Source organism: Salvia splendens, chromosome 21, assembly GCF_004379255.2.
Source record: "Salvia splendens isolate huo1 chromosome 21, SspV2, whole genome shotgun sequence".
In the NCBI taxonomy this organism is placed as follows: domain Eukaryota; kingdom Viridiplantae; phylum Streptophyta; class Magnoliopsida; order Lamiales; family Lamiaceae; genus Salvia; species Salvia splendens.
In genome coordinates, this window is record NC_056052.1 from 16,195,671 (window position 1) to 16,221,901 (window position 26,231).

The following is a 26,231-nucleotide window of genomic DNA, read 5'->3' on the forward strand; positions in this document are numbered from 1 at the left end:
AAAAAATTATTTTTATTTGAACCGCCGGTTCGAACCGTTGAACCGGCGGTTAGGAACAGGTGGTTCCGATTTTTGAAAATCGTGAACCTGAATCGAACCGTCCGAACCGTCGCCGCCAATTCTAGTTCTGGGTTATGAACCGGTGGTTAACCTCCGGTTCGGTTCGGTTTGTGCATGCCTACCTTTAGTCCTTGCTAGCCTAGGTCATTTCCCTTTAAGCATCAGTGGTAGTCTCTCTAATTTTGTTTTATTTTAGTAGAAAGTGTTTTACTCTGGCTTTTAACTCACATTTTAGAGGGCTTCACAAAGGGATTAGATTAAAGCTACATCTATCTTTCTCACATCTTTCAAGCAGATTTAGGTTTATTAAAGAAGGGAAACTCACAAATCAACATGTATCATCTCTTCAATCACTCTTACTAAGGAAATCTTGCCTCTATTTTCTTAAACCAGTTCTTTTCTGAAAACACATAAGGCAAAACACTAGCAGCGGATTCCCAACCAACAACTCATAACTTTTGACACTAACTACACTAACTGTCCCCCCTCCCACTTCACTACAACTTGTCCTCGAGTGACTTGATGAAGTGGAAAACAAGGTGCTTGGTGTCAAAAGCAGAGAAACTTTTCACACTTAGACCAAGAAATGGGCTAAGTGGGAGAAGATAAAAACATGTCAAACTCTAAACATTAACAATTAAAACAGAAAGAACAGAGAAACTTCTCACACTTAGACCAAGACGTGGGCTAAGTGTGAGAAGAACAAATAGAAAAACCAAACTACACAAACATACCCTTAACAAATACTTCTCACACTTAGACCATGCAATGGGCTAAGTGTGGGAAGGACACAGAACATTCATAAACATAGTAGCAAGGAACACAAATAAACTTCTCACACTTAGACCAGACATTGGTCTAAGTGGGAGAAGTACACATATAAACAAACAGGAGACAAAATAAACATGTGGGAGAAGCATAGTCAGCATATATAAACGGCAGAAAGGATCATGCTCAAGCTGAAAAGTAGTAAATATTAACCATAAACTAAAGATTACTTGGTTTTGCAAGTTAGTTCTTTTTCTGGTTCCCTTGAGAGCCAGATTGCTTCTCCAACTTGATCCTCTTGGCCGTGGTAGAGGTCGGTAAGTCAGATGGTGGTGGCGGTGGTGATCTTCCTTCTTCTTAGTGTCCTAGTAGAGGTTGTCTCTGGAGTGGTTTCCTGGGGTTCGCTTCCTTTTGAGGTAGATGCCGCAGATAAGAGTTGGAGGGTCAACTGATTGTTCTGCTCCGCCAGATCTGTCATCCTCTCAATCAGAGAGAGTGCTTGGTTCATATTTTCGTTCTGGAGCTCAAGAAACGCCTGTTGCTTTTCATTGGCCTCTCCGAATTTTTGTATCATGAACTCGATTATCTCTGCCATTTCTCTTCATGCCTTTTCTTTTCGTGTGCATGTTAACTCACACTTAGCTTACTGCGTAGCCTAAGTGTGAGGAGTTTATGTATATATGTGTTGTTTTTGTTGAGCTCTGTTTAGGTTTAAAACTCTCCCACTTAGCCTATTGCATAGTCTAAGTGTGAGAAGTTTTTAGCATAAACATGTGTTGCTCATGCTTTGGTATGTCTGTGTGTCAGCCATACTAGCCATTCCTTTTTTCAACTTCACAGCCTTTTCTGAGGGCAGACACTTGTGAAGTGGGAGGGGGGATGCAATGGCCAGTATGACATGTATATATGTATAGTCTGTGTTTTGGTTTGTGTTAGTGTTTTTCTAGGTCTAGTTTTTTTGTTATACGTATTGATTGGGCTTAAAACTCAACTGCCTCGAACTGGCGGTGAGGGGAATTGAGGGAGATAAGACATGCTGGACAATGGAAACCATCCCCTTTAGTATCTCCTAGTCGGTGTAAATGATGCAAGTATGAGAGAAAAACCCATCCCTAGAGCCAGACACAAAAGCCCTCTTACAAGGTTAGTTATAAGTCTAGTGGAACCACTTTCCACAAAACTAGAAAAGAAAAGAGTGGCTGCCACATGATGCCTAGGGTAATGTGACCGTGTGTACCAAGACCTGAAGGCAGTAGGAAACCCCCCCCCCCAAAAAAAAACCACCCTTAGAACTTTTTCTAGCCATATCTACACCCATATATAACCCCCTAGCCGCTGGGACTGTGTGTGTGCGAGGCATAAGGTAAGAAGGCAACTGGCCAGAAGGACATACAAGAAGAAAACCAACTGGAGAAGGAAAACAAGAGGCAAGGAGGAAAACGACCAAGAAGAATTCCAGGCCCCAAAAAATTAAAAAGGAATAAGGGTGGCGAAGCCACAGAAAGAATGTTGAAGAAAATGGTCGAAAATACTTGACCACAAAAGAAGAAAGAAGGAATAAGGGTGGCGAAGCCACAAGACGCTACTGACCAGTTGGAGACCAATATCAGAAAATGTACAGCCAAAGTGAAGTAACAGCCAAAAGCTCAAATGCACACAGTTCTCCCACATCAAAATAAAGTAGTAGTCTTGAACCTTAGAGCCTTAGGAACATCCACCCCAAACGCTACAACCCAATAACCCCGTACAAGCCTTAAGCCCTTCAGGAGCTGCACGTGAAATATGAGTCTGAAGCATCCATGGTTCAGCATATTGAGAGAAAACAGTACTAACATCCCCGGTGAGGAATGAGTGACTGAGCGAATCCGATGTTTGGCCGAGAGTTTGGGTGATCTTGACGAGCAGATATACTGATTGGGAAGGAAAAGGGGGGCGACAGAAGTTCAAGGCTGTCTAAGGCCGGATTGCACCTGATCCCAAGGGGAGGGATGGTTGAAAATATAGCCCGTTCAATGTGTTTAAGTGCTTGTGTGTCTATTTATATGTGTTTGTCCGCAGTTTATGTATTTTTTTCATTTCACTTTGCATCAAAGTTTAGAGTCTAGTTTAGGATAGAGTCGGTCAGGGGTGTAACCAGGCTAGAATTAGACTTATTTCATTTTGTTTGTTCTTCACGCTTGAGGACAAGCATGTGGTAAGTGCGAGCAGTTTGATAAGTCGCATTCTAGGCCTTGGTTACTGGTCAGTATACGTGCATAATTGGATTATATCTGCAAAACAGTTGCTAAAGTATGAAGGGAAAGGGTTTTCAGTCAGAAGGAAAGGTTTCGGATAACTCATGAAAAGAGCGCCAGAAGGATGCAATACTAATCAGGATGCATGCCAAAAAAAGGCTCGAGATGGAGAAGAAGGATTGTTGGGAAGGATTAACCACAAACAAGGGAAAAAGAGTCATTTCACGAAGAGAGTCACCCTAAAAATTAAGGGCAGGCCTCCCTATAAAAGGAAGTCACTTGGAGAGAAAAAGAGGATCGACACACTCCACTCTTAGTTAGAATATTTTCTCTCGATAGATCAGTTTCCTTCAGCATTGTCCTACATCTTGTCACTCCTCGCCACATCAATGATCACCTGAAGTTTCCAGAAGTCCGCCGGAGATTCGCCTTCCATCATTCTAGCCAGTTGTTTCCGTAGTAGTTGCAGTTTCATCGCCAGGAGTGGCAAAAACAATCTTTATTTGCTTTATTACTTAATCTTTACTTGTTTCCTTACGTTGGATCTATTGCACTTTCAGTTTCCGTTTGCTTTTGAAGTGTTTCGTTAGGATCCAAACGCCTTTTATGCAATGAAGTTGTTTTTATGCATTTCTTTCGGTTCGATTCTGTTTCATTCTGCCTAGGTAGCTTAGATCTAGCTGTTGCAGTAATTTTTAAGTGTTAAAAGCATGATTTCATTTGGAGTTGTTCGATCTGTGTTTGTTAGTTAAGTTGCTGCCTAAATCTAATTTCTGAAGTGTTTAAGTGCGAGATCTGATTTACGTGATTCTGCCACCTTGCATGTCATCCAGTATGTGTAGATCTTGATTTCGCTTGTTTAATCTTCGAATTTTTTGGTGTTAATTTATGGATCGAAATTGTGAAGTTGTTAATCTGCAAATGTTATTCATGGAATCTGAGTTTGTTTGATTTCTGCATACGATAACATCCACATCCAAGTTTGGGACCACTTTTACTTTTTAGTTACTTTTTGCTTTTGTCCTTTGCTTTTCATGCTAGTACCCTACAGACCTGACAATGCAAACTCCTAACTACCTCTTATTCTCTGATATTCCGTTAGCCTTTTATAGTAACTATCTACTTTCCACATGGCCCTGAAACACCTTGTCCCCCACTCTCACGTACACAGCCACATGTCGTTCACTTTCACACCACCCAGTCAGTAGAGTACACCCTTTAATTTCCGTCTAGGTAGAATCTCAACCCAAGCGTGGTAGCTAACCAAACCCTTCCAGAATATCACCACAATTACCAAAATGCATCATCTCTGTGGGATTCGACCCTTACCTCTACTATACTAATCAGTAGAAGTGGGTTGAGGAATTTCTTTGATAGCCAGGTTCAGGCTTAGCTGGGGTTTCTATCCTGATCAGTAGGATACATCCTCGCTTACACGACACCTGCACACCTGCAGTTTGCTCATCAGTTCCCTTGGATTTGCTGGTTTCCTCTTTGGTACTGGGGAACATAACTCACCATTTGATTATTCGGCTGTCTTCCCTGGTTGCTAAACTGAGGGACTTGGTATTGGTACCCCCATTCTCCTTCCTGTTGTCGGCTTGACCAGTTAGACTGTCCTCCACTTGACCAGTTCCGTTGAGGTCCACTTGACCACCCTGCCTGACCTCCCTATATTCTGTTTCCTCCAGTGTTTGGCCTATCCTGGATTCGAGCAGGCCAGTTGGGATGCCCGTCAGAGGGTTGTATCTGCTGTGTCGAGGGTGGTTGACTTTGATTATGATCGGTCCACCTAAAGTTTGGGTGGTCCCTCCATGGAGCATCTCTATGCTTTCCCTGGATCCAGTTGTCATTCGCATTCCAGTGGCCGACAGCATTCACTTGGGCTTGCGGCTACGCCTCAGGGGGAAACTCGCAATAGTAATAATGATGCTCTTCTGGCGGAGGTGGTGGCGGCGCATACTGCATCTCTTTCGGTGCAAGTGGTGGAGGCGGTCTGGCTTTCTCCACTGCCTCAAGCAGCTTCTTCTCCATTTGCTCAAATCGAGCCTCCAACTTTTCATCATTGCGCGCCTCTGCTACATGCACTGCCCCTCTTCTATACTTCCCTCGAGATGTCTCATTCGACCGCTTAGCCTCGATCAGCCTCTCCAGTATATTTTTGGCTTGGCTAAATGGGGTTTTCGAGAAATCCCCTTGAGCTGTGAAGTTTAGGTCGTTCTTGCTGTCTACTGTCAGTCCACTATAGAAGATCGAATAGATCTCCCACTCCCCTAGCTTGTGGTTGGGGCATGCTTGAAGCAGCCCTTGGAATCTATCCCAATACTGGCCGAGGGGCTCATCGTACTCCTGTATGGCTTTTGTTATTTCCCTTTTCAGGTCACTCATTTTTTACGCGGGGAAGAAACGATCTAGGAAGATCATTCGGAACTCGGCCCATGTTTTGATGGACCCTTCTGGCAGTCTCGACAGCCATACTCCAGCTTCGCCCATCAAAACGAAAGGGATTGCCATCAGCCTATAATCTTCAGACGTAGATCCAGCCGGTACAGGCTGGATATCACAATATCGGCAAAATTCCTCCAAGAAAGCATACGGACACTCCTTTGAAAGGCCGTAAAAGTGGGATAGAACGGCCAGTACTTCTGATTTGATTGCAATGGTCCGTATTCCAGGAGTAACGGCAATGGCATGTGTGGGCTCCTTCTCATCATGAGCGTACAGAGAGCCGATTCCAGAGTCATTGTCGACAAAGGCCATCTCTGCTTGTTCAGGTGGTGGTGGTTTGGGCTATGTGTTCTTCTCTTCTTCTTCTTCGCTGGTCAGTTGTTCAGCGGCTGCGGCTGCTTGTGCGGCTCTGTAACGAGTGGTAACGACGTCGACTTCCTGGACTCTCCAATGCGCGTAAGTCTCTCTGTGTAAAAAGGGATGATTCCAGTGTCCACCGCATTGGTACTTCTCATCAACAGTAAGAAAAACAAAATGAGAAAAGAAAGAAATAAGATTATGTACTCCTATGCACTACGCACAAACATAAAATAACACCATGCTTCCCCGGCAATGGCGCCATTTTGGCGAGGTTTTTATGGACGTCAACGCGAATTCGGACCAAGTTATATGGAAAGATAACTGAACCGGTTGGATAAGTTAGCAAATGTTGTTGTCACTTGATCAAGTCGATCTCGCTTTCGCTCGTTTACCCACCAAAGTAATTTATAACTCCCAATTTTGCACTACTTTAACAGTAAAGCGGCAAGTTTGGGGTCGATCCCACAGAGAAGTTGGTGTATCAAGTGTGTGAACAGTGAACAGGGTGTTGGCTGCTACCACGCTTTAACTTGGGAGTTTTTAACTACTGATTTTACTCTAGACATAATTAAACTGGCTAATTTGAACAAGGTAAATTTAACTACTGGATCAAGTGCATCATAACGAAACTGAAACTAAAGCAGTAAATGCGAGGATGAAAATGAAAACAACTTCGATTAAACTAGAACAGTATAGCGTGAGTTTTAAACTAGGCTAACACTCTGGAAATTACGAAAGCATGTAAACCGAGAAGAGCCTCGGCGGGAAACTTAAGACTACGCCGACAGATAACAAGTATTCTGCAGCGCTTCTTCAGTCGCCATTTCTAACTAAACATTACTTTATTTAAGCTAAGCTAAGCTATTCTAGAGAACTGAACTAAGCTAGAGAACTAAGCTAGAGAACTAAGCTAAACTAGGCGGAAAGTAAAGGATCAGATCCCTTTCATGTGGTGACACATTCTCTATTTATGGGCTCGGTACGACCTCCAGCTGGATAACGATCTTGGCAGGGAATATACGCTGATGCTGAGAGTGAGCGACTCATTGATTGCTACGTGCTCTTCTTCTAGAACGACGACGCTTTTTAGTAACAAATTCGTGACTCAACTCCGTCCTTGCGTCTCATATATCAGCACGTGTCCCCTTCTAGAACGTTGTCCTTGATAACAGAATGCTGCGCACCATCCAGCTCATACCCTCGCGTGTCCTTCTTCTGACATCCAGTGGTCCCCTCCTTAACTGCTTGATTACTCTCCTCGATCAACTTCCCCCGAAATCTGGCCTTTTCACCTATTGTACTCGCTTGATCAGTTTGGTCTTGTTGCTTTGGTCAAGCGGCAGTCCTGCACATTTAACACTTGCTTTGCGCAATAAACCGATCAAGTAGAGTACATTTTACCCTAAAACCGATGCATGAAATGAGCCTTATCAACTGGCCTTCCACTCTCGCAAGTCTGCCATTAGTGCGGTGGACACCTCCCTTGCTCATATCCACGAAGGGTGATGAATTATCCTTTACATTTCTCATAGGGGTATTCTCCCTCATATTGGATCTAATAGGAACCATTAACATATACCTCCACACGCAATACACAAAACACTATGCACTAATTATAATGTGGTTAGTAAAAATACAACTTAGACGCACAAGAATGAGTGGTTTTAGAAAGAACTCCCTTCCAATAGTTTTCCTCCAATCCCTAAATCCCTCACTAATGTCACTTAGAAAAGGCTTAGAAAATTGTATGGGCTAGGTTCACTCACTCTCACTATAAAATTCCCTAATGATGGTGCTATGATCCTATCTAGTACACAACCCAATCAAGCACAACCAAACATACTAAATCAAGTAATCATGTGAAGTGGATGTTACAACAAGAAGATACACACAACACCATTAAACATGAGCGAAATAGTTTCTGGAATTTCGATGGACCATACGTAATTTTTTTAACGTAGTTCCTAAAATCCAAATCAGATCCAATTTTGAAGAAAACTCCAACAACAAGCCTATATTATGGCAAAATTTACCCCACACACTCAAATTTGTACTTCCTCCGTCCCACTATAAGTAAGGCGTATTTCTTTTTGGTTTGTCTCACTATAATTGATACATTTTTAATGGCAAAAAAGCAACACTCTATCTCTCTATACTTGTTTATCACTCTTACTTTATTCTCTCTTCATTTAAACACCAAACACCACTACCTAAAAACTTGTGTCCAAAAGAAAGGGAGGGAGTACCAAAATATGGCACAAATTCTAAAATAAACAATTGACTAACCAAATCAATGTATTTTCTCTCAAAGTGTGCTAACAGATAGATGACATATTAAAAATCATTTATACAAAATTTCAGCTCATTCCAAAAATTAGAACTCAGTCTGGTCATGAAACAAAAAGCTTACTTAAGAAAAACAAGGAGGGTTGAGCTAATTAGTTACTAGAGCAAAAACTTTTGCCTCTTGTTACAAAATGACATGGATCTTAATTAATTCATTCATGAAATTGTTTTCCCAAGACTTGCTCGAGTGTATGAACTTAATTAAATCCTAAAATTGATAAAATCTAACCCACAAAACTCTTGATGCATTGAAGTGCTAGATTGATGTGAGTGTGTGCAGGTGTGTGTCAATCAAACAGGTCCAGAGGATTCACTCAACTGCTAGGTATGGCAAATCTTAAAACTATCCGAATATGTCTTTGGGACATTCTCAATCGCTTCAAAACCTTAATCCATTCTACTATTGACTAGTATATAGTAGTAAGGATCGACCCAGAGATGGAGGTGTTAACAAGTGCTCAGAGGATTTGGAAGGGGTTGGCTGCTGCCACACAACTCATAGATTAAGTTTGTTTTAACTACTAGACTCAGAGAAATTGAAAGACAACTAATCTATCTACTGCACCTATGAAACAGGAAAATTAGTTACACATGCATAACTCACGAAAATGAAATTTACTAGAGAAATTGAAATAACTAAACTACTGGGCCAGGTTAACGACTTCCCGAAAATAGCTAAACAACACGCAAACAGCAGTGGGGACCATTTTCCCGATTTAGCTACGATGATAGAAAATCTGCAAAAAGTAAACAAACGGCCAACAACAGATCAGACTCTAACTAACTTTCGACTTTATCTTCTTCAGTGAGCTAAGTAAACACAAACGAAACAGAGTATCAAACATATAAAACAGAACAATCTCAGATCTGACTTCAAATGTTACGATTAAGCATAAAACACATAGATCTAAACTACTAGGTCGAGTAGAATAAAAAGACAACAGTAAACATTCATAACCATGCAGAATCAGAACACCACGTCTTAGATCCACAACTCTGAACGAAAATTCAACTCAGATCAAACTCTAAATCAACAACCAGTTGCAAAAGGCATCCAAATCAGTAAAAACCAACATCAAACATCAGAAACCAGACAAAACAGAAAACGGAAACTTCTATAACTACTGGATTAAGATTCAACACATAAATATCAGACGCCGAGCTTCCAACAGAGAAGTTCACGACGAGAAAAATAACAGAAAAGTAAGGCAATTGTATCACCCCCCCCCCCCCCCCCGAGGATGGTGTTGCACCACTGAAACTAAACTAAACTGCCACGAACGTCCATAAATTACCCCATTGATGCCAAGTGCACATAGAATTGTATGTGAAGTGAAAGAGAAGTGAGCTAAAAGCAAAAACTAAGATAGAGCTAAGATGGAACTGCCTCTCTTCATGATTGTGGTCTCTATTTATAGCTGAGGCTCGGATTTCTAGGGCACTCTTCCTTGCTAATTTGTCATTTTTTTCCTTCCTAGAAAATCCTTTAAAAGATGCTTTTGCTTCATAGCTACTCCCGCCATCGCTTCTACAATCTCCCAGGTCAGGTTGCGAGTTGGCATTCCTCACTTCAATTTCCTCTGATTCCGCTTCCTGGGTCTTGCAGATTCTCTACACACCTAAACTTATAAACGTTTGTTAGTTCATGGAAATCACCGAACTTAATAAACAACATTTAAAAAGGATGGATAACTCTAAAAAGGGCAAAAACCGTAAAACATTCATCAAAATATAATTACAAAAGGCACTCAAAGGGGTTTTTATCATTGTGGCTCAACACCTAGGAAAAATTTGAAATAAAGGGTAAACTCGCACTTGGTGGATCTTGCTACCGATCCTGGTAGCTTTCATGCACACTTCCTAACTGACCGGGTGATGGCTACTAGATCGTTCTTCTCATGCTCACGCGGTCGGGTGGCTAAGGCATCTCTTCAGTACCTATTCGTGTCATTGTTCGTGGACTCGCCCCTTTCAAGTAGCCCCTTCCCGATCAGGTAGGGTAAAAGTGCTATAGACTTAAGTACTAATTCACGCTAAATTTGAAGTAGCAACGCAGGTTGATCAAGAAGACGCTGACAACTGATCAAGACAACTCCTACGTAACCTACTTGTCGTCGGTTGCGCTAACCAAAACTAAAGCTGCTTTCAAGACCTTAACCTACAATACTATGAACTAGTAAAGGGAAGTAAGGATCGAATCCCACATAGATGAAGTCTTTTCACATTTGTTGTTGACATTTGGGAGACGGTTGCTGCCACGCTTTAAAAGTAGGTTAAGTTTAATCTACTGGACTGAATGACTTGAACTGATTTCTATCTAACGGGTCAACTTAAACTAGACTACTCTTGAACTGACTGACCTACTGCAGCTCCTAACTGACCAACCTATAGATCAACTAAATTAAACTGAGAGATTTAAACTAACTTTTCCGAAATGGCTAAACAAAAGGTAAAGTAAAGTGGGGACCAAATCCCTTAACTAACAAACATCAGAAAAGCTGTCAAAGGTAAAGTTGGTGTAAAGCTGCAAATATGGATCTGAACAACTAACTACGTCATCTTCTTCATCGAATTTGCCAACAACAGAACATAACATGAAACTTGAACATTTTGAGAAAAGAACAAGGTGGAAATTGGATGTAAAGAGTAAACTCAACCATAATTACCAGATCTAACCTACTTGATCAACTTGAAACGAGAATTGAACAGTAGTGAGCCATAATCATGCAAACTTAAGCAGGAAATTTCAGATCTACGCAATCTAACATGGATCCATAAAATTCAACATAATCAAGTACAAATCTATGAAATGGAACGCAACAACCCAGATTTCATCCTCCTACACTACCAATTGCGAAAAGCATCCAATCATATTTCAAGAAAACTCTTCGAAAATTAAATCCAACCAACTCAGCGAAAACATTCATGACTTAAACTCAATAGCTTCCAACTGATTTAGCTCAAAACAACATTAACACAAGTAAATGAAACCAAATAGTGAAATACTTCATGATACTAGGCATGAATTAGATGGTTCCCAATAAGCTTCACAACACAAAGTTCTAAAACGAGAAATTGCTTCAAAATGAAATTGTATCAGACAGAAATTTAAAATGATTGTTTCTTCGCCCTTATAGGACGGTGTTGCACAACTCAGACTGAAATTTAAACCACTACCATCGCCAGACAATAAACCTCTCCGCCAAGTGTGTAGAACGGAATCTAAAGGAATGGAGAGTATGTGAGCTCCCGAGACTCAACCCTAGGAGAGAGCTGATGATAAGGGCTGCCTCAATCTTCCTTCCCTTCATATTTATAGAGAGGCTTGAGGCTCTGATCCCTAGAGCAATCTTCCTTCCAAAAGGTCGGTTGTGCCCTTCGCATGAGGATCATTGGGAATATACTCTATCTCCTTTTGGTTGCTCTCGCTGCCTCAGCTTTTGTTTAACTTGATCAGCTCGCAGCGTATTGTAAAATGCTCCATTCTCTCCTTGATCTATTATCCGCCTGGTTACTTCATGCACTTTCTGTTCCAGTGGATTTTCTACACACCTGGCTCAAAATCGCACGTTAGTCTCCAAAAAATACAAAATATCACTAGAACAGATGCATGAAACGAGCCTTATCATAGGAGTCTTGATCTTGCACCACCCGGACGGGTGGCACCCCATGCTCGGCAGAGAACCGAAATACGGCCGTGTGGAGATTCCTCTTCCGAACCACCCGGTCAGGCGGTTCCTTCCAACTGTGTCATCTTAGCTCAACTTTGAGCATTATCTTCGAGCTGCTATGCCCTTTCTTGGTTTTGTCTCTTCCTTCCCAAACATATCATTATCGAGCGTGGCTAGGATTTTTGTATCTTCTATGCCATGGTCCATGTGATCGCCTCCTAAGCCCTCCAAATGATCCGTGACTTGACACCGCGGATCAATCTCAGGGTGTCATTATGTAAAGGAAATAACGTGTATTCGAGTCGATTGAACCAAAATAAAAATGAAAAATAAATACTAGAAATATATAAGTAAAAGCATATCGAGAACAATGAAGATAATATTTAATGTAGATCCTAAGGTGTTAAACTTTGAGGCATATCTATATTCTCGACGATTCACTTTAATCCTCTCACCGCTTCTTTATCAATGGTTGCATTTCATATTTTGCCAAAAATTAGTCATGAACTTTTCACTAATATTATCTCATAATATATACTATCTTCGTGCACGAAAAATAAACTAGTTTACTAATTTGGCCGTCCACCAAATTAAACTAATTTTAAATACAATTGTTTTGAATAATATTTTAACTTTAATATGAACATTATTTTCGCCACATATTTCCCACTCTTATTTTATCAATTGGGCATCAAAAGCTTTGTCATTTACAATTTTGTCTATTTTTTGTGGACGGATATACTACTACAATTATACATTACTCCATCTATCCCATTTCAAATGATCAACTTCTTTTTGCCACGAATTTTAATAAAGTGGTATTTATTGAGTTAAATGTAAAGAGAATAAAAAACTGAAAAGGGCGTAAAGTTGGAGAGAGAACAAACATGTTTTGCTTTGCTAAAATAGGAAATTGATTACTTATAATTACAATGGAATATCAATCGCATGCGACAGAGCGAGGGTATTATCTGACCCATTATTTTCTCTCTTTAAAATTGACACTGTTTCCACTTATAGATAACTCAATTATTTTTGTTAAAACTCGTCGCACATTGCTAGGTTTCATTCGAAAAATTGAAGAACCAACTTAAAGAACCAACTCTCCCCAATTTAAAGGCCCAGAATAAAAATAAATTTATATATGATGATTTTTTATCCAATTCGAATTAATACTTTTTAAGGCCCAATTCAAATTACCATGCAAAACGAATTCATTTCCGTGCAAATGGCCATGGTCGAATCTTATTAACCTTAATTGGAGTTCAATCCAATTTTAATATGAATTACTCTGTATTAAATATTTATAAACTTAAATACCGTCACGATGAATAAAATAAAATTCAACATGATAAAAAGGATTGTGACAATTATTTTTTATCTACTTTGTTTGCAATTAATTTTTATCGACTTTTCTTTTTCAATCCACTTTTATCGAGTTTGTTTCCATTTTATATTACATAGCAAAAGCATCACAAATACGGAATTAATAGGTGCATGAAAATATTTTAAAATGCGAATTAGTTGAAGTTGGAACATTTTCATGATAAAGTGGGTTTAGCATTGAGGTGTCATTTTCATAAATAGCATAATAATAAACACATATTGTTGGAGCATCATTTTAGACTTGAACAAAATATAAATGAAGAGATAACATTAGAGATAACATTAGAGATAACGTTGTTCGAATTCTTACCAAATCTGGTTATACAATTAGGATTTGTCCTGAATTATGGTTCTGAATAGTCAATTCAACTTATCACAATCACTAACAATGAACGTTGAAATAAAAAACCACTAATTATTTTAAAGCAAAACTTGTGACCTATTACCATAAAGCACAATTAAAGATAATGAGCATTTTATGTGGTTCAATCACTATAAACATCTCACTTCCAACCCTTTCTTCACGAATCTTGATTTTATTCTAATCTTCTTGCATGGGTTAATTTGAATAGATCAAAAACAAAAAAATTCGGTGAATGTTGTAATAAAATGTTGCTTCAGATGGTAGTTGAATATATTTAGTTTTCAATACTGGTTTCGAATAAATTTCAATTTTGCATGCAATGCAAGAAAAATTGTCTTTATTGAAAAATCATTAATTATTTTTTGTTTAGAATAAATGTTTAAATGGACATTTTCCGCTAAAAATCATGTACAAATTTTAGTATGGGCGAGTATCTTTCATAATTTGAAAGAAAAATAATAAAATTATAATTTTATGGAATCTTCCCACAATGAATTTGTCACGACCACAACTTCTTAGTCAAAGAAAGTGTGGTTATTTCGCGACTAAAACTTACTAAATGGTCTCAACTCATCATAAATAGATAATCAAAACATGGGAAACATTGTCTGAATGTAAAAGAGAGTACAACCATGAGTAATTTCTGGGTCATTGTCTTTACTAAAACAAAGTCTAGATTCTCGCAGCGGAAAAGTACCAAGACGGTGTAATATGTATGAAGACATACTACATCAGCTATCTCCCTTCTTGCCTAACTTAATTTACTTTCTTTCCCAACACCTCCTCCGTTGCGACTACGATCAACCTACACATTAAGGAAAATAATATGCAGGGCTGAGTATTTGGTATACTCGGTGGGCTCATGCCGAAAACATTTCTCTTTTAGTTGTCAGCCAAACTTGAGTGAACACGGGATTTTTCTGAAAACAATTCCCGGTCACTAAAACTGTTATTTCTTTCTGAAAATAGACTGCAGTCATAGAACTTCTCATGAAATACCATATCTGATCTGTGTGAACCGGGAATGTGGCCACATTCCAATGGTCTCTGGACCGGCCAACGCTAGCGCTAGCTCACGGTCCCTATGTGTACACTAGTCCGAGTAAGGTTTGCGGCCCTACTGGGACCCGAATTTGATTAAATTGGTTTGGCATAGCCAAATAGATAGGCAATCATAAAATCAAAACTGGGCATGACAACTCATTCAAAATAATCATGTTTACACACAAAACACGCTTGGAAAGAAAAGGAGAGCCTACCTCGTTTGTTCAAACTCTTTCAAACGGGCGCTCCCTGACTTGAGAGTACTCGTCGTGCGACGACGTTCCTTTATAACAAATAATATACTTAAATTAGGCTTTAAGTAATTATTTATCTTGCATGTATGCATGCCTAAGCGTGTGCTTACTCTTTTATTTTCTTCTTTCTAGATTTAGAAATCTTAAATCCTTAATTAAATCGGTGATTTAATTTATTCGGAAACTGGCCGAACTGTTTGGGTATATAAAAATCCCGGATTATCTGAAGTATTTTGAAATACCTTCTTGGCTAATAAAGTTCCTGTCTAAGTATTTATTAACTATTAATTCAACACGGCTTAATAAATTTCTTTTCATCCGTGGCTTAGGGGACTAATTCCATTATACTTTTGAATTAGTCTAAGGTAATGGCTCCAACTAAAATATTAGTCCAAGTAATTAATTCTCATGCCCAGTTAGGATTTAATTATTCTGGCCCAGAATGCATACTTCCTTAACCAAACCGACCCAGCCCTCTTTTCTATGGCCCAATTTATTTTATTCCTCTGGGCCCCATTACTTAATTTAAGAGGCCCACTTTGAAATAATGGGCAAAGCGCAAATTTTGGAGAAATACTCCCATCCGTCAGCCGCCTCTCTCTCATTTCCTCTTCAAGCTCGATTTTTCTTCCCCAAATCAAAAATCGAATCCCTAGCATCCTCCACTCGGTGACCCCCACCGCTGCTCGTCGTTCGCCGTCGTCCCGGCTCACTCTGGTCCTCCTTTCTCGAACCCTCTCTCTCTGTCCTCTCACGACGCTCCCAATTTGGAGAAATTGAGTAGCGAAGCCCCAGCTTCCATTTGAGGTGGGGTCTGGACCGGAGGAAGAAACAACGTCGCTGACATCTCTTCTTCGGAACGCGCACGGAGCTGCTGGAAACAGCAGGGGTTCTCCGTCGCCTCGGGAGACTTCAGCCGACGCTGCCGATTCGCGCTGCTGGTTCTAGACGGCACGGCGTCGCCGCCGATTCTGCTCCATCATGGTGCTGCTGTGCCTACACCGGCAGCTTCGAGCTCACTCTCTCTGTCGGGCTCTCTCTCTCTCCAATGGATCTCGTCAGCGTACGAAGTCGCTGTTCAACCACGGCAGCGTCTCCTCTATGTTCCTAGGTTCTCATGATGTGGGGTTCTAAGGCATGCTCCTCTGTTCTCGAGCTTCTATGTTCCTACTTCTCATGTTCTAGCTATTTACGTGTTCTATATGATGCAATTATGGTGTTGAGGGGATTACTTCTTGTGAATGTGTTAGCTTGGAGTGGTCGGTTTCTGGTTATGCTTAAAACCGCGCTCTCTGCTTGCAATCTGATCCCCTTCACTCTTACTTGCTATACAACTAAATGGAGGGTGTTGTGGTGTGGTATATTGTAACTGAGGGGCTTAGCATGTGTATATATACACATATCTTGTAACTGAAAGCTGCCAAGTTTGTTGCTTGGCTGGAAAGAAGGAGTCCTTAGGCAAGTTTGTTGCTTGGCTTGAAAGAAGGAGTGAAAGGCTGGCTGGAATTGCTTCTTCAACTCCAGCAAATTTTCCATCCTTCAAAAGGTATTGTCACTCTTTCCTTGTCAATACATAATGTTAGTTTGCCTTTTATCCCATGCAATTCAAATCCCTTTTTCGTGCGTTTCTGGCAGGAGCTGAGGCTGGCTGCCGAGGCTGCTTCCCTCGTGGTCTCGCCCTCTCGGGCTTTCTGGAATCTTGGCCGAGACGGCCTATTGATGAAAAATCGACATAGTTGCTAGGGGTTTCAACAATGTAATAGTGTAGTTCGACTTAACCTACTTCCCAACATGTACGAAAAGTTCGATACTAGTTGGTGTGTACTTTCTAACAATTGTAACTCCTTAGTTTGAATTTCTTCATATTGTATTTATAAACTTTTATTTAAGAAATAAAAGATGCTCTATCATTCTTCATCAAATTTCTAGTATTTATTTCAAAATTCTAGAGAATCTAGGGCTCGGCTGTTACAGAATTTTTTCGACCCTTATATATATTGTTAGTTTTAAATAACAAAGCTTGAAATTTCATGATTTGTTATTTCTATTTTGAAAGATAGTTAATTATTGAAGATTTTAGCTTCAATTTTCCAATTTTTAATAGTGTATAATTCCTCTTGTCTATATATATTAATTGTCAAATAAAAAATTATATATAAATAAGGAATATTGGTTTTATAAAATCATAGACTTTGGCCAAATTCTGGTAGTTTTCACGAACTTTAAAATTAGTATGAAATATTAAAAACCAAGCGATTCAAATTAGATATTTTCGGCAAAAGCTTATTCTACATGGGAAACCGTGAAAAACTATGATATTTTAGATTACTTTTTATGTTTGTGACAAGTAGGATAAAAAGTCACGTAGAAAGTCATGTTGATTTAGTCGTATCAAGTACGATAAAAAGCTATGTATGTCAGTCGGATATGGTAATTGATTAACTGGAGAAAATAACAAACGGAACGTATAATTTGTAGTAATATTTTAGTCCATTTTAAATTTTGTGAAAAATACCAAAACTTGATCAAAGTTTAGATAGAGATATATATAAATTAATGTAACCATTATCAAATTGTTGAGAGGGGCGCGAGCCGGGATGAGGTGGGGCAGTTTTATTTTTATATTTCTATTTTTATAATAATACATCTTATTGGAGGGATAGTAACTTTATATGCGTACATGTGTATTCCAAAACTGATTTAGGAATTGGCAATCAACATTTTAGATTAATTTAATTATTTATGGTCACGAGTTTAATACAAAGACATGAGCAACGTGAAGAGACACACAGTTCGAGCAGCTAAATCTAAGTAGTCGTGAACTTTGAGTCTTATTTTTTTGGGTAAAAACAGATAAACCCTTTAGGTTTGGTCTAAAAAAATGGAAAATGATTAGACGTTGGTTAGCAATAACAACCTAGTACTATAAAACCAATGTGGCAATGTCTGCCTCATAATTTCTTTAACTGGTGAAATGCCTATTATCTAGTATTTAATTAATCTCAGTTAATTTCCAGACCAAGATAATTTTACGGTATATCAATCAAAACATTTACTAATATGTTTAGTTATCTCTACTACAAGCCCAACTATTTATAAAGGCCCTAGTACGATAAGTATGTAACATATACCCCATTATTATATGATTATAACTCGAGCCATAACAAAATTATTCCAGAAAACTATGAGCAAATTGAAAAAAAACATATATAATATCAGTCTAAAAAAAATAGTTTCATTTTGTCATTTCAGGATGTCCACATAAATCCGTCACATTTCTAAAAATAGAAAAATAATTTCTCATACTTTACCCATTTTTTCTCCTTTCTCCCATACTTTACTTACTTTTTCTCCAAAACTCTCTTATTTTACCTACTTTTTCACTTTCTCTCTTACTTTTTCTATTTCTCATTAAAACTCGTATCATCCACAAATGAGATTGATTTTTTGGATGGAGGGAGTATAAAACAGTCCATGATGCCTAATCCAAGTAAAAGGGAATCGTTGAGGCACCAAATTAATGACTAAGGGCATCATTAACCCCGTCTCCATTTCCGGCCCCAAGTCCCCTCCACGTCATCATTCCTCTACAGTTGCGGCCCAGGCCCCAACTGCTGTAACCCTGCAGGTTGCGGCCTGGGCCGCAACTAATAAATGACACTATTCACAACTCCAACCTATTTAACTCGTAAACGCAATTCGTTGAACAATTGAAACCGGAAAAATGCATTGTTCATTAGAAATTAACATTACATTACTAGACGAAGCAAATTTGAAATACAAGAAACCCTGGCCACGACTACTACTTCTTCATTCGGGCGCGAAGGTAGGCGATCATCTCACGGTGCAACTCGATCTCCTCGTCCGACATCTTCGATGTATCCCTCGATGTCAACTCCGTCAGCTGGCTCATCCGCCATGTAATATTCATCTCCGACAAAGTGTCGGCCATCTTATCCAGAGACGGATTGGTCGGCGGTGGCACCATAGCGGAGTTGCTCGCAGCTGCCTTCCCCTTTGCTTTCCTCTTGGCCGCCTTTGTTCCTATCGGGCGGCTCTGAATGCTAGGAGAGGAGCAGAAGACATCGTCGTCCGTCACGTTGAGGTCGATCGCCGGACCTCCTTCGCTGGAAGAGTAGTTTCCGGAGGCGGAAACTTTGGTTCTCTTCGCCGCACCTGTTGCCGCCGGCTCGGCACCGCTGGTGTACTTCGGGCTCTTCTCGACGAGCTTCCAAACTTCAAAGTACTTGAAGGTCTTCTTCCCGTCAGTGAAGAACGCATCCTTCGCCTTCTTGACGAGGTCCGCCTCGCTGTGCCCGCTCGGCCACATACGGACTACGTTGGCCCACTTTCCGTTCCACTTGCTCATATCCGCCTGGACCCGGCCCCAATGCTTGCGCAGCTTCACGTAGCTACGCTCGATCGACCCTTTCGGACGGCCAGCGTTATATTTCTGCGCAATCCGCTCCCAAAAAGCCTTGCTGGTTGCCGATGATAGGATCCTCGGCGACATCGATGTAGTTCCTCGCAAGCCACAATGTCTCGTGCGGAGTGTACTTCTTCGGCCCATCCTCCTCCCTGACCTTCTTCTTTCCCCGCTCTTGAGCGGGCTCCATATCACTGAGCTCGAAATCTTCGGTGTTGACCGGCAATGTAATGTCGACGTTGCTACCGACTCCCGGACTAGGTTGTGTCTGCGATGGTTGCGACGACGGTATGTACCAATTGTTCGAGTTAACGAACTCCTCCATCTCACGTTGATCGCTGTTGAACCAATCCATTGGCGCCGAAACAAAGGGTATAATAGAGTATTGAAATGGAACGCGAGATTGAAATGGATGGAACGCAAGCTCGTATTTATAGACATCGAATTAAAAAAAAATTGGATTTGCAGCCCGGCCCGAAGAGCGTGTAACGCTGGGCCGGGCCGCGGGACATGCGGCCCGTCACCGTGCAACCCCGTCCCGGGCCGGGACACGGGACGCTCACCAGGCCGGGAACGCGGCCCCGGGACCGGCCTGGGCCGTGACTTGCCTCCGTGTAACGCATGGGACGGGCCGGGACTCGCGATTTGCGACCCGGCCCGACGCGTTACAGATGCTCTAATGTAGATGGGATTGGGCGGGGTCCACTGACCATACCGTCAGCTCTCGAGTGCAGTAAAATTGTGTTCACATAATGCCTATTAAACTCTAGTTAATAAAAATAGTCTCATTTTGTAGTTTTGGGTTTTCCATTAAATAAAATAGCCTCGTTTCTAAAAATGGAAATTTTTTTATACTCCATCCACTTTTTCTTCTTTCTTCCATATTTTATCCACTTTTTCACCATATCTCTCTTACTTCACATACTTTTTCTCATTTCCTACTCCATTACTTTACCAATTTCTAATTAAAACTCGTGACGTTCACAAATGATACTACTTTTTTTTGGACGCATGGAGTATATCTTAACTGCTCATATATATAAGCTTTGACGTTATTCTGTCGTGGTATATGTACAATTGTGTGTGCCCGGAGTTGGTTTATATAAATAAAACATGGCATACTTAGTAGCAAGATTTGTGTGTTAATGATAAGTGATCATTTATCATGTCTATGATCATCTTCTCAATTGAGGTGCAGTGTAATGCCTTTTCCGGCATCATCCCCTTTATTTTTAAAGGTCCGTCGTCTTGATCAACGGTCTCATCAGTTCATCTTGAAATATCAAATCATGCCAAGAACAACTAGAAAACAAAAAAAATGATATTTTAGTCAACCTCATCAGTTTTTTTTTCTTAAATGATTCATCAGTGCACCAAAATATCTTCTTAGGTGATGTTCCGTTGCCAAGAAAAAATAATACCAAGATATAATTTAGGATTGAGTTATGAGATTATTTTAGTTATAGGGGTTAGCTAAGACTAATTATCCCATGATTATCCATCTAGGATTGAGTTGTGAGATTGAATCTCATGAACTAAACACACTATAATTTTAATCCCGGATACAATCTTGCAAACCGAACACCCCCTTAGTGTAGTTTATTTCCCACCAAAATGTGGATAATATTTAGTTGGATAGTCATTCCATCCCACAAAAAGAGACTTGTTTTGCTATTTTGGTCCGTCCTCCCATAAAAATCATATTTCACTTTACTATAAATGGAAGGTAAGCCCCACATTCTACCAACCCATTCCACTAACAGTGTCACGACCGCCCTTCTAGGGTATAATAAATGCGGCGATCGTGACTTAACAGGACTTAAATGCAATCAAAGAAAAGGGCTAGGGTTTTATAAAAAGGGGTTTGACCAAGGAAATAAATCAAGAGAAAAGGGTCAGGGTGACGCTTTGACAGATGGACCAAAGGAGAAAACAATTATAATCATTGGTATTCAAGATAACAAAGGGTTCAAAGTACTCCAAAACGTATTATGTCTTTAGATTCTAAACGAAACTCAAAATAGTGTCAAGATCAAACAATAAGTAAAACAGGTTTAGCGGAAGCATCCAAGAGAAGAGTGAAGTTATGTATGAAGACACAACGACACTCACAGATCAAAGATAAACAATTCATTCTTCAATTAACTTGCTCAACACCACCATACTCTCGTCGCCGCTCAACCTGCACATAGGGAAAACACATGCATAGTTGAGTACTATAAAAATACTCAGTGAGCTCATGCCAAAATTTTTTTCAATAAAAGTATTATTTATCATTCTACACATAAGTAACCATCTGGGTTTAGCTTTAGAAAGGTCCGAGGCACTAAAAATCATTTCTCATTGCAAAAGTCGACTGATCAGTCATTTTCCCATAGACGTTAACCATATCTGCCAATACATGACTTGGAATGTGGCCACAAACCAAGTCACTAGACCGGCCAGCCCGTACGCTAACACACAGTCTACCATAGGTGTACACTAATCCAAGTAGGGTTTGTGGCCCTACGAGGACCCGAATTCGATTTAAATAATAGTGGCAAAAGCCACATCAGATAGGCACGTTAAAATGAAAATACCGCATGATAAATATAGTTACATTCCCATCAATAAGATATTTAGGACATGGTCCTTATTTAAAAGAAAGCTCACCTCGCTTGTTTTGATAGCACAATACACAAATCAAAGCAACCCTCGTTCCTTGTGCTCACGTACGCACGACAACCCTTGTCAACGCCACAATACAATCAACCTTTCATCGCAAAAATTATCATGCATACCCTAACGTTCCTTCCATCGTCTCTTTAATTTACCCATCCCAAACGTTCATCAACACAAGGAAACACACCATAGCATACATCAACGAACAACACATCACTTCTTCATAGAATGGGTTCCTTAACACATGCATCATGTATATTATTCAAAACTTAACAACATAGATTATTTTTGTATGATAGAAATCTGGCAGAATAGCACAGTCATTTTGTAAAAATCATTAAAATTCCATCCGAGCTCCGTTAGGGCTGAAATTTTACCACAATATAGTAGACACATAAAAGATCATCCAGTTAAAATTTCACATCAAAATAACATCTTTAGGTTGGTCAAATAAAAAACGAAACTCACTGGACGAGAATACAATTTCTGGCAGAACTGCGCAGTCGACTTCAAAAATTCATTTAAAATTCATCTTTTGTCCAGAAAGGCTGAAATTTACACACAACACAGAAGACACCTTGAAGTTTACTCAGTTAAAAGTTCGCACCAAAATAAGATCGTTTGGTTAGTCAAACACACGTCGGAATCTACTGTCCGAACACCACAGTTGTCATGCTTCCAAATTTCGAATTAGGGTTTATCAAATATTCATCCAAACACGTATATTCATGCTTCCAACACATAATCATGCTTCAAAAAGATATCACCATCATGTTCTCATATATTCACATAGCATTCACCACAAATCATCCACAAGTTCATTCTTAAACAACCTAAACACATATACAAAAATTCTCTCATGAAACCATCGATCCCACCCGATTAATTTCTTAGATCTACGATCCCTACACTCATTATATGCATGAGGGAAAAGATGTTTGCATGGAGAGGATGAGGAAAAGAAGTTCAATTATACATTTCTTGATTGAAACGATCGGTAGAACAAGGTAAAATCTCGATTCTTCAACAATTCTTGGCTTGGAATGAAGAGGTTTTGAGTGAAATAGAAAACAAGTTGAAGAAGAGTGGAAGAGAGAAAGGGGCGTGTGGGAGTGAGGCGTGTAGTGACTAGGGTTAGGCTTTTCTCCCATGTATTTATAGAGTATGAGAATTAAATTCCAAAAATAATTAAATAAAGATTTTAAGAAGATTTGGTGGGGAGAAGTTGACGTGATTTCTGGGGAGGAATAAGGGGGATTTTCGAAATTATAGGCTATTTAATTAGCCTATCATTTAATTTGGTATTTCACGGAGTAGAATAAAATAATACGGAGTAAGAAAAAAAGTAATCCTCCCAATAATATATAATAGGCGATTTTTATTTCCTTCTCCCACAAGGAATTAACTTCAAATCCGATTAAAATAGAATATGACAAGATTTGCTAGGATATTTGTATTTATTCATGGAAGGGAATAAATAGGGGATCAAATAATATAACGAAATAATTTCCTCCTCCCATAATTAGGGGATTTTCGAGATCTCCCTTGGAACAAGCATAAGGATCGATTTTTCTCATGAAGAGATTAAGTATAACTGGACTTTGGATTTAATTTGGATAATTATCCCAAGCAATTAATTAAATCCAAGGAAAAATAGGATTTCTTCTCCAATAATAACAGGGGTCGAAAATGCCAAAAGAATACTGATGCTCCTATTTAATCTCACTCATCCCTTAAGAAATAATTGGCCACAATATATTTCACCCAGCATAGATTATTCACACAGTCACGTCACAATTTCAACCATTTTCACTTCCACCACATATTCTCAACACTTTGACCTTTCAATGGCCACGTCATATGTTCCACATCTTTGACTATTCAACAGCCACGTCATATGCTCAACAGATTTGACTAATCAAATCAAATGTAAATTCCAAAACGCAATTAGGTAACACAGAAAATATGCAATTAATTAACTCATCATTTAATTCACACACTTCACGACATTAAAAGCATTTAATGCAAAAAATTTTATGCTTCGCAAATTAGGGTTCCGAAAGTGGGGCGTTACAAACAGTCTACTATAAACTAATATTCAACTCACTTTTCTTTGCATTGCTTAAAACATGCGCCATAAGCATATGTGATTCCTATTGCGTGATAGAGAGAGTACTAGTTAACGGTTTTTACTATTAAACAATCAATTAGAATATTATGCTTATTATGTGGTCATGTTATATACTCACTCAGTACCATTTTAAGTGATCAATTTTCTATTTTAGGTTATCTCACTATAAGTGATAGATTTCCTTTTTTGGCAAAAAAACAACACATATATATTTCTTACTTTATTCCTTCTCTCCTACTTTATTTTCTCTTTTTTACTTCATTCTCTCTTTATCTTTCTTACTTTTTCCCCTATGATATTTTATTTTCTCCACTTAACCTAACAAATACTCCCTCCGTCCTACAAAAGATGTCATACTTGTGGGAAGACACGATATTTTAGGAGGTTTTGTTTTATAAATTAAGTGGAGAGAGAAAATATAATACTTATATTAATGTGAGTGAGTACTTTTTCCAAAAATGGAAATGTGAGATCTTTATTGAGACAAACTAAAAAGGAAAGTGTGACATCTTTTATAGGACGAAGGGAGTATCATTTTCTTAAATCTCATGTTCAAAAGAAACTCCTCACCTATAGTGGGATGTATGGAGTATAATTAATAAGTATTTCTCTGAAAAGAGTATAAAATACCCACTCCGTTACAACTAAGTTGAATCGTATTTCTTTTTGGGAGATCCTTACAGAGTTGAGTCATTTCCATTTTTGACAAAAAACAAAACATCCAATTAGTCTTATTTTATTTCAATACATACTTCTCTCTTAACTCTCCTACTTTTTTTCCTCTCATATTTATTTTAATTTTATTTAATCTATTCAATACAATTTCTTAATCTCCGTGCCTAAAAGTGTTATACCAACTTCAATGGGACAAAGTGAGTAAATTTTAAGATCTTTTGAAGATGAAGACAAATGTGGCCTTTGACAAATGTACCCACGTCTGAACAGAAACACTGATTACTGTTTACGGAGCCAGAAATTTGATATTGGGAGCCCAAATTATATTTAACCGGTTGTTGAATAATTTCGATATCATTGATGCCATAAAAACCCCGACATGATGCATATGGTGACAATGTAGACACCGGAAAATTAAGAATAAAAGTTTAAATAAATAACAAAAATTTAAAATTAAATTTACAAATATTATATGATAAATTTTCACATTCATGAGGCTAAATAATTTTTCAGTGTTAAATTATAAACATCATTATTCATGATCAGAAATTAATTTTTTAGTCTTAAATTATAAAAATCATTATTTTATGATTTTAAATTAATAATATTTACATAAATTACTAATTATGACAATGTAGGAAGAGCTTCAAGCCCAACTGCGCCACTAAACTCTTTGTTAGGCTTGAATGAATATACAATATAAACTTACGTCTAAAATGGCTGAGGGGTTCAAGGGCCCCTCCCCACCGTGGCTCCGCCACTGACTATTTGTATCATACTCTAGCTCTGACTTGTCTCATTGTAATGCATTCACCCTCTTCTCGGATCACAATCAACATATGACTCTTGATGCTCTTGTACTATGTGATGTTGAACCCACTGGTCCACATTATTCGCTTCTTCTTTTGCATGATTTCTTCTCAAATTTTGGTCAAGCAAACCTAATAAAACGAGCAAGAGTCAGAATCAAACATTATAGTCGTGCAAAAGAAACTATGCTTACATAGGGTGTTAAGAATTCCAAATCCTAGCTCGCATGTCACCACATAGACCCTGTTCAATAAAATTGTAGCCTTCTCGCCACCATCTTCAAAATGAACAAGTTATTGACGTCGAACGTCCGAATTCTCGTTATACCCTCCACGACAGTCTTAAACCTAACTGCATACTCTAAATCTAGACCTCGACATCCCAGTCTACCCTCCACGATCTGCCTTCGTCGACACCATTTAATATGAATAAGTGAAGTTAGCCTCTTAGCATACACGTATTTAAAATATAAAATAGAATCGCAGACTGACTAGACCCAACTGATCAGGCAAATTCACTAGACCTATCTACGTGTAGTCGGACGCGCAATCCGAGACTACTTTCAAAACCTTATCCCACAAATACTATTAGTT

At 39.1% G+C, this 26,231-nt stretch overlaps 1 long non-coding RNA gene across 1 annotated transcript; it reads left to right on the forward strand.

Annotated features, from left to right (window-relative positions):
- The first annotated feature begins 15,249 nt into the window (after positions 1–15,249).
- Positions 15,250–16,857, forward strand: LOC121783516. Its single transcript, XR_006046584.1, has 2 exons — positions 15,250–16,481; positions 16,571–16,857. It is a non-coding gene; the product is annotated as an uncharacterized LOC121783516 (long non-coding RNA).
- Positions 16,858–26,231: the final 9,374 nt, after the last annotated feature.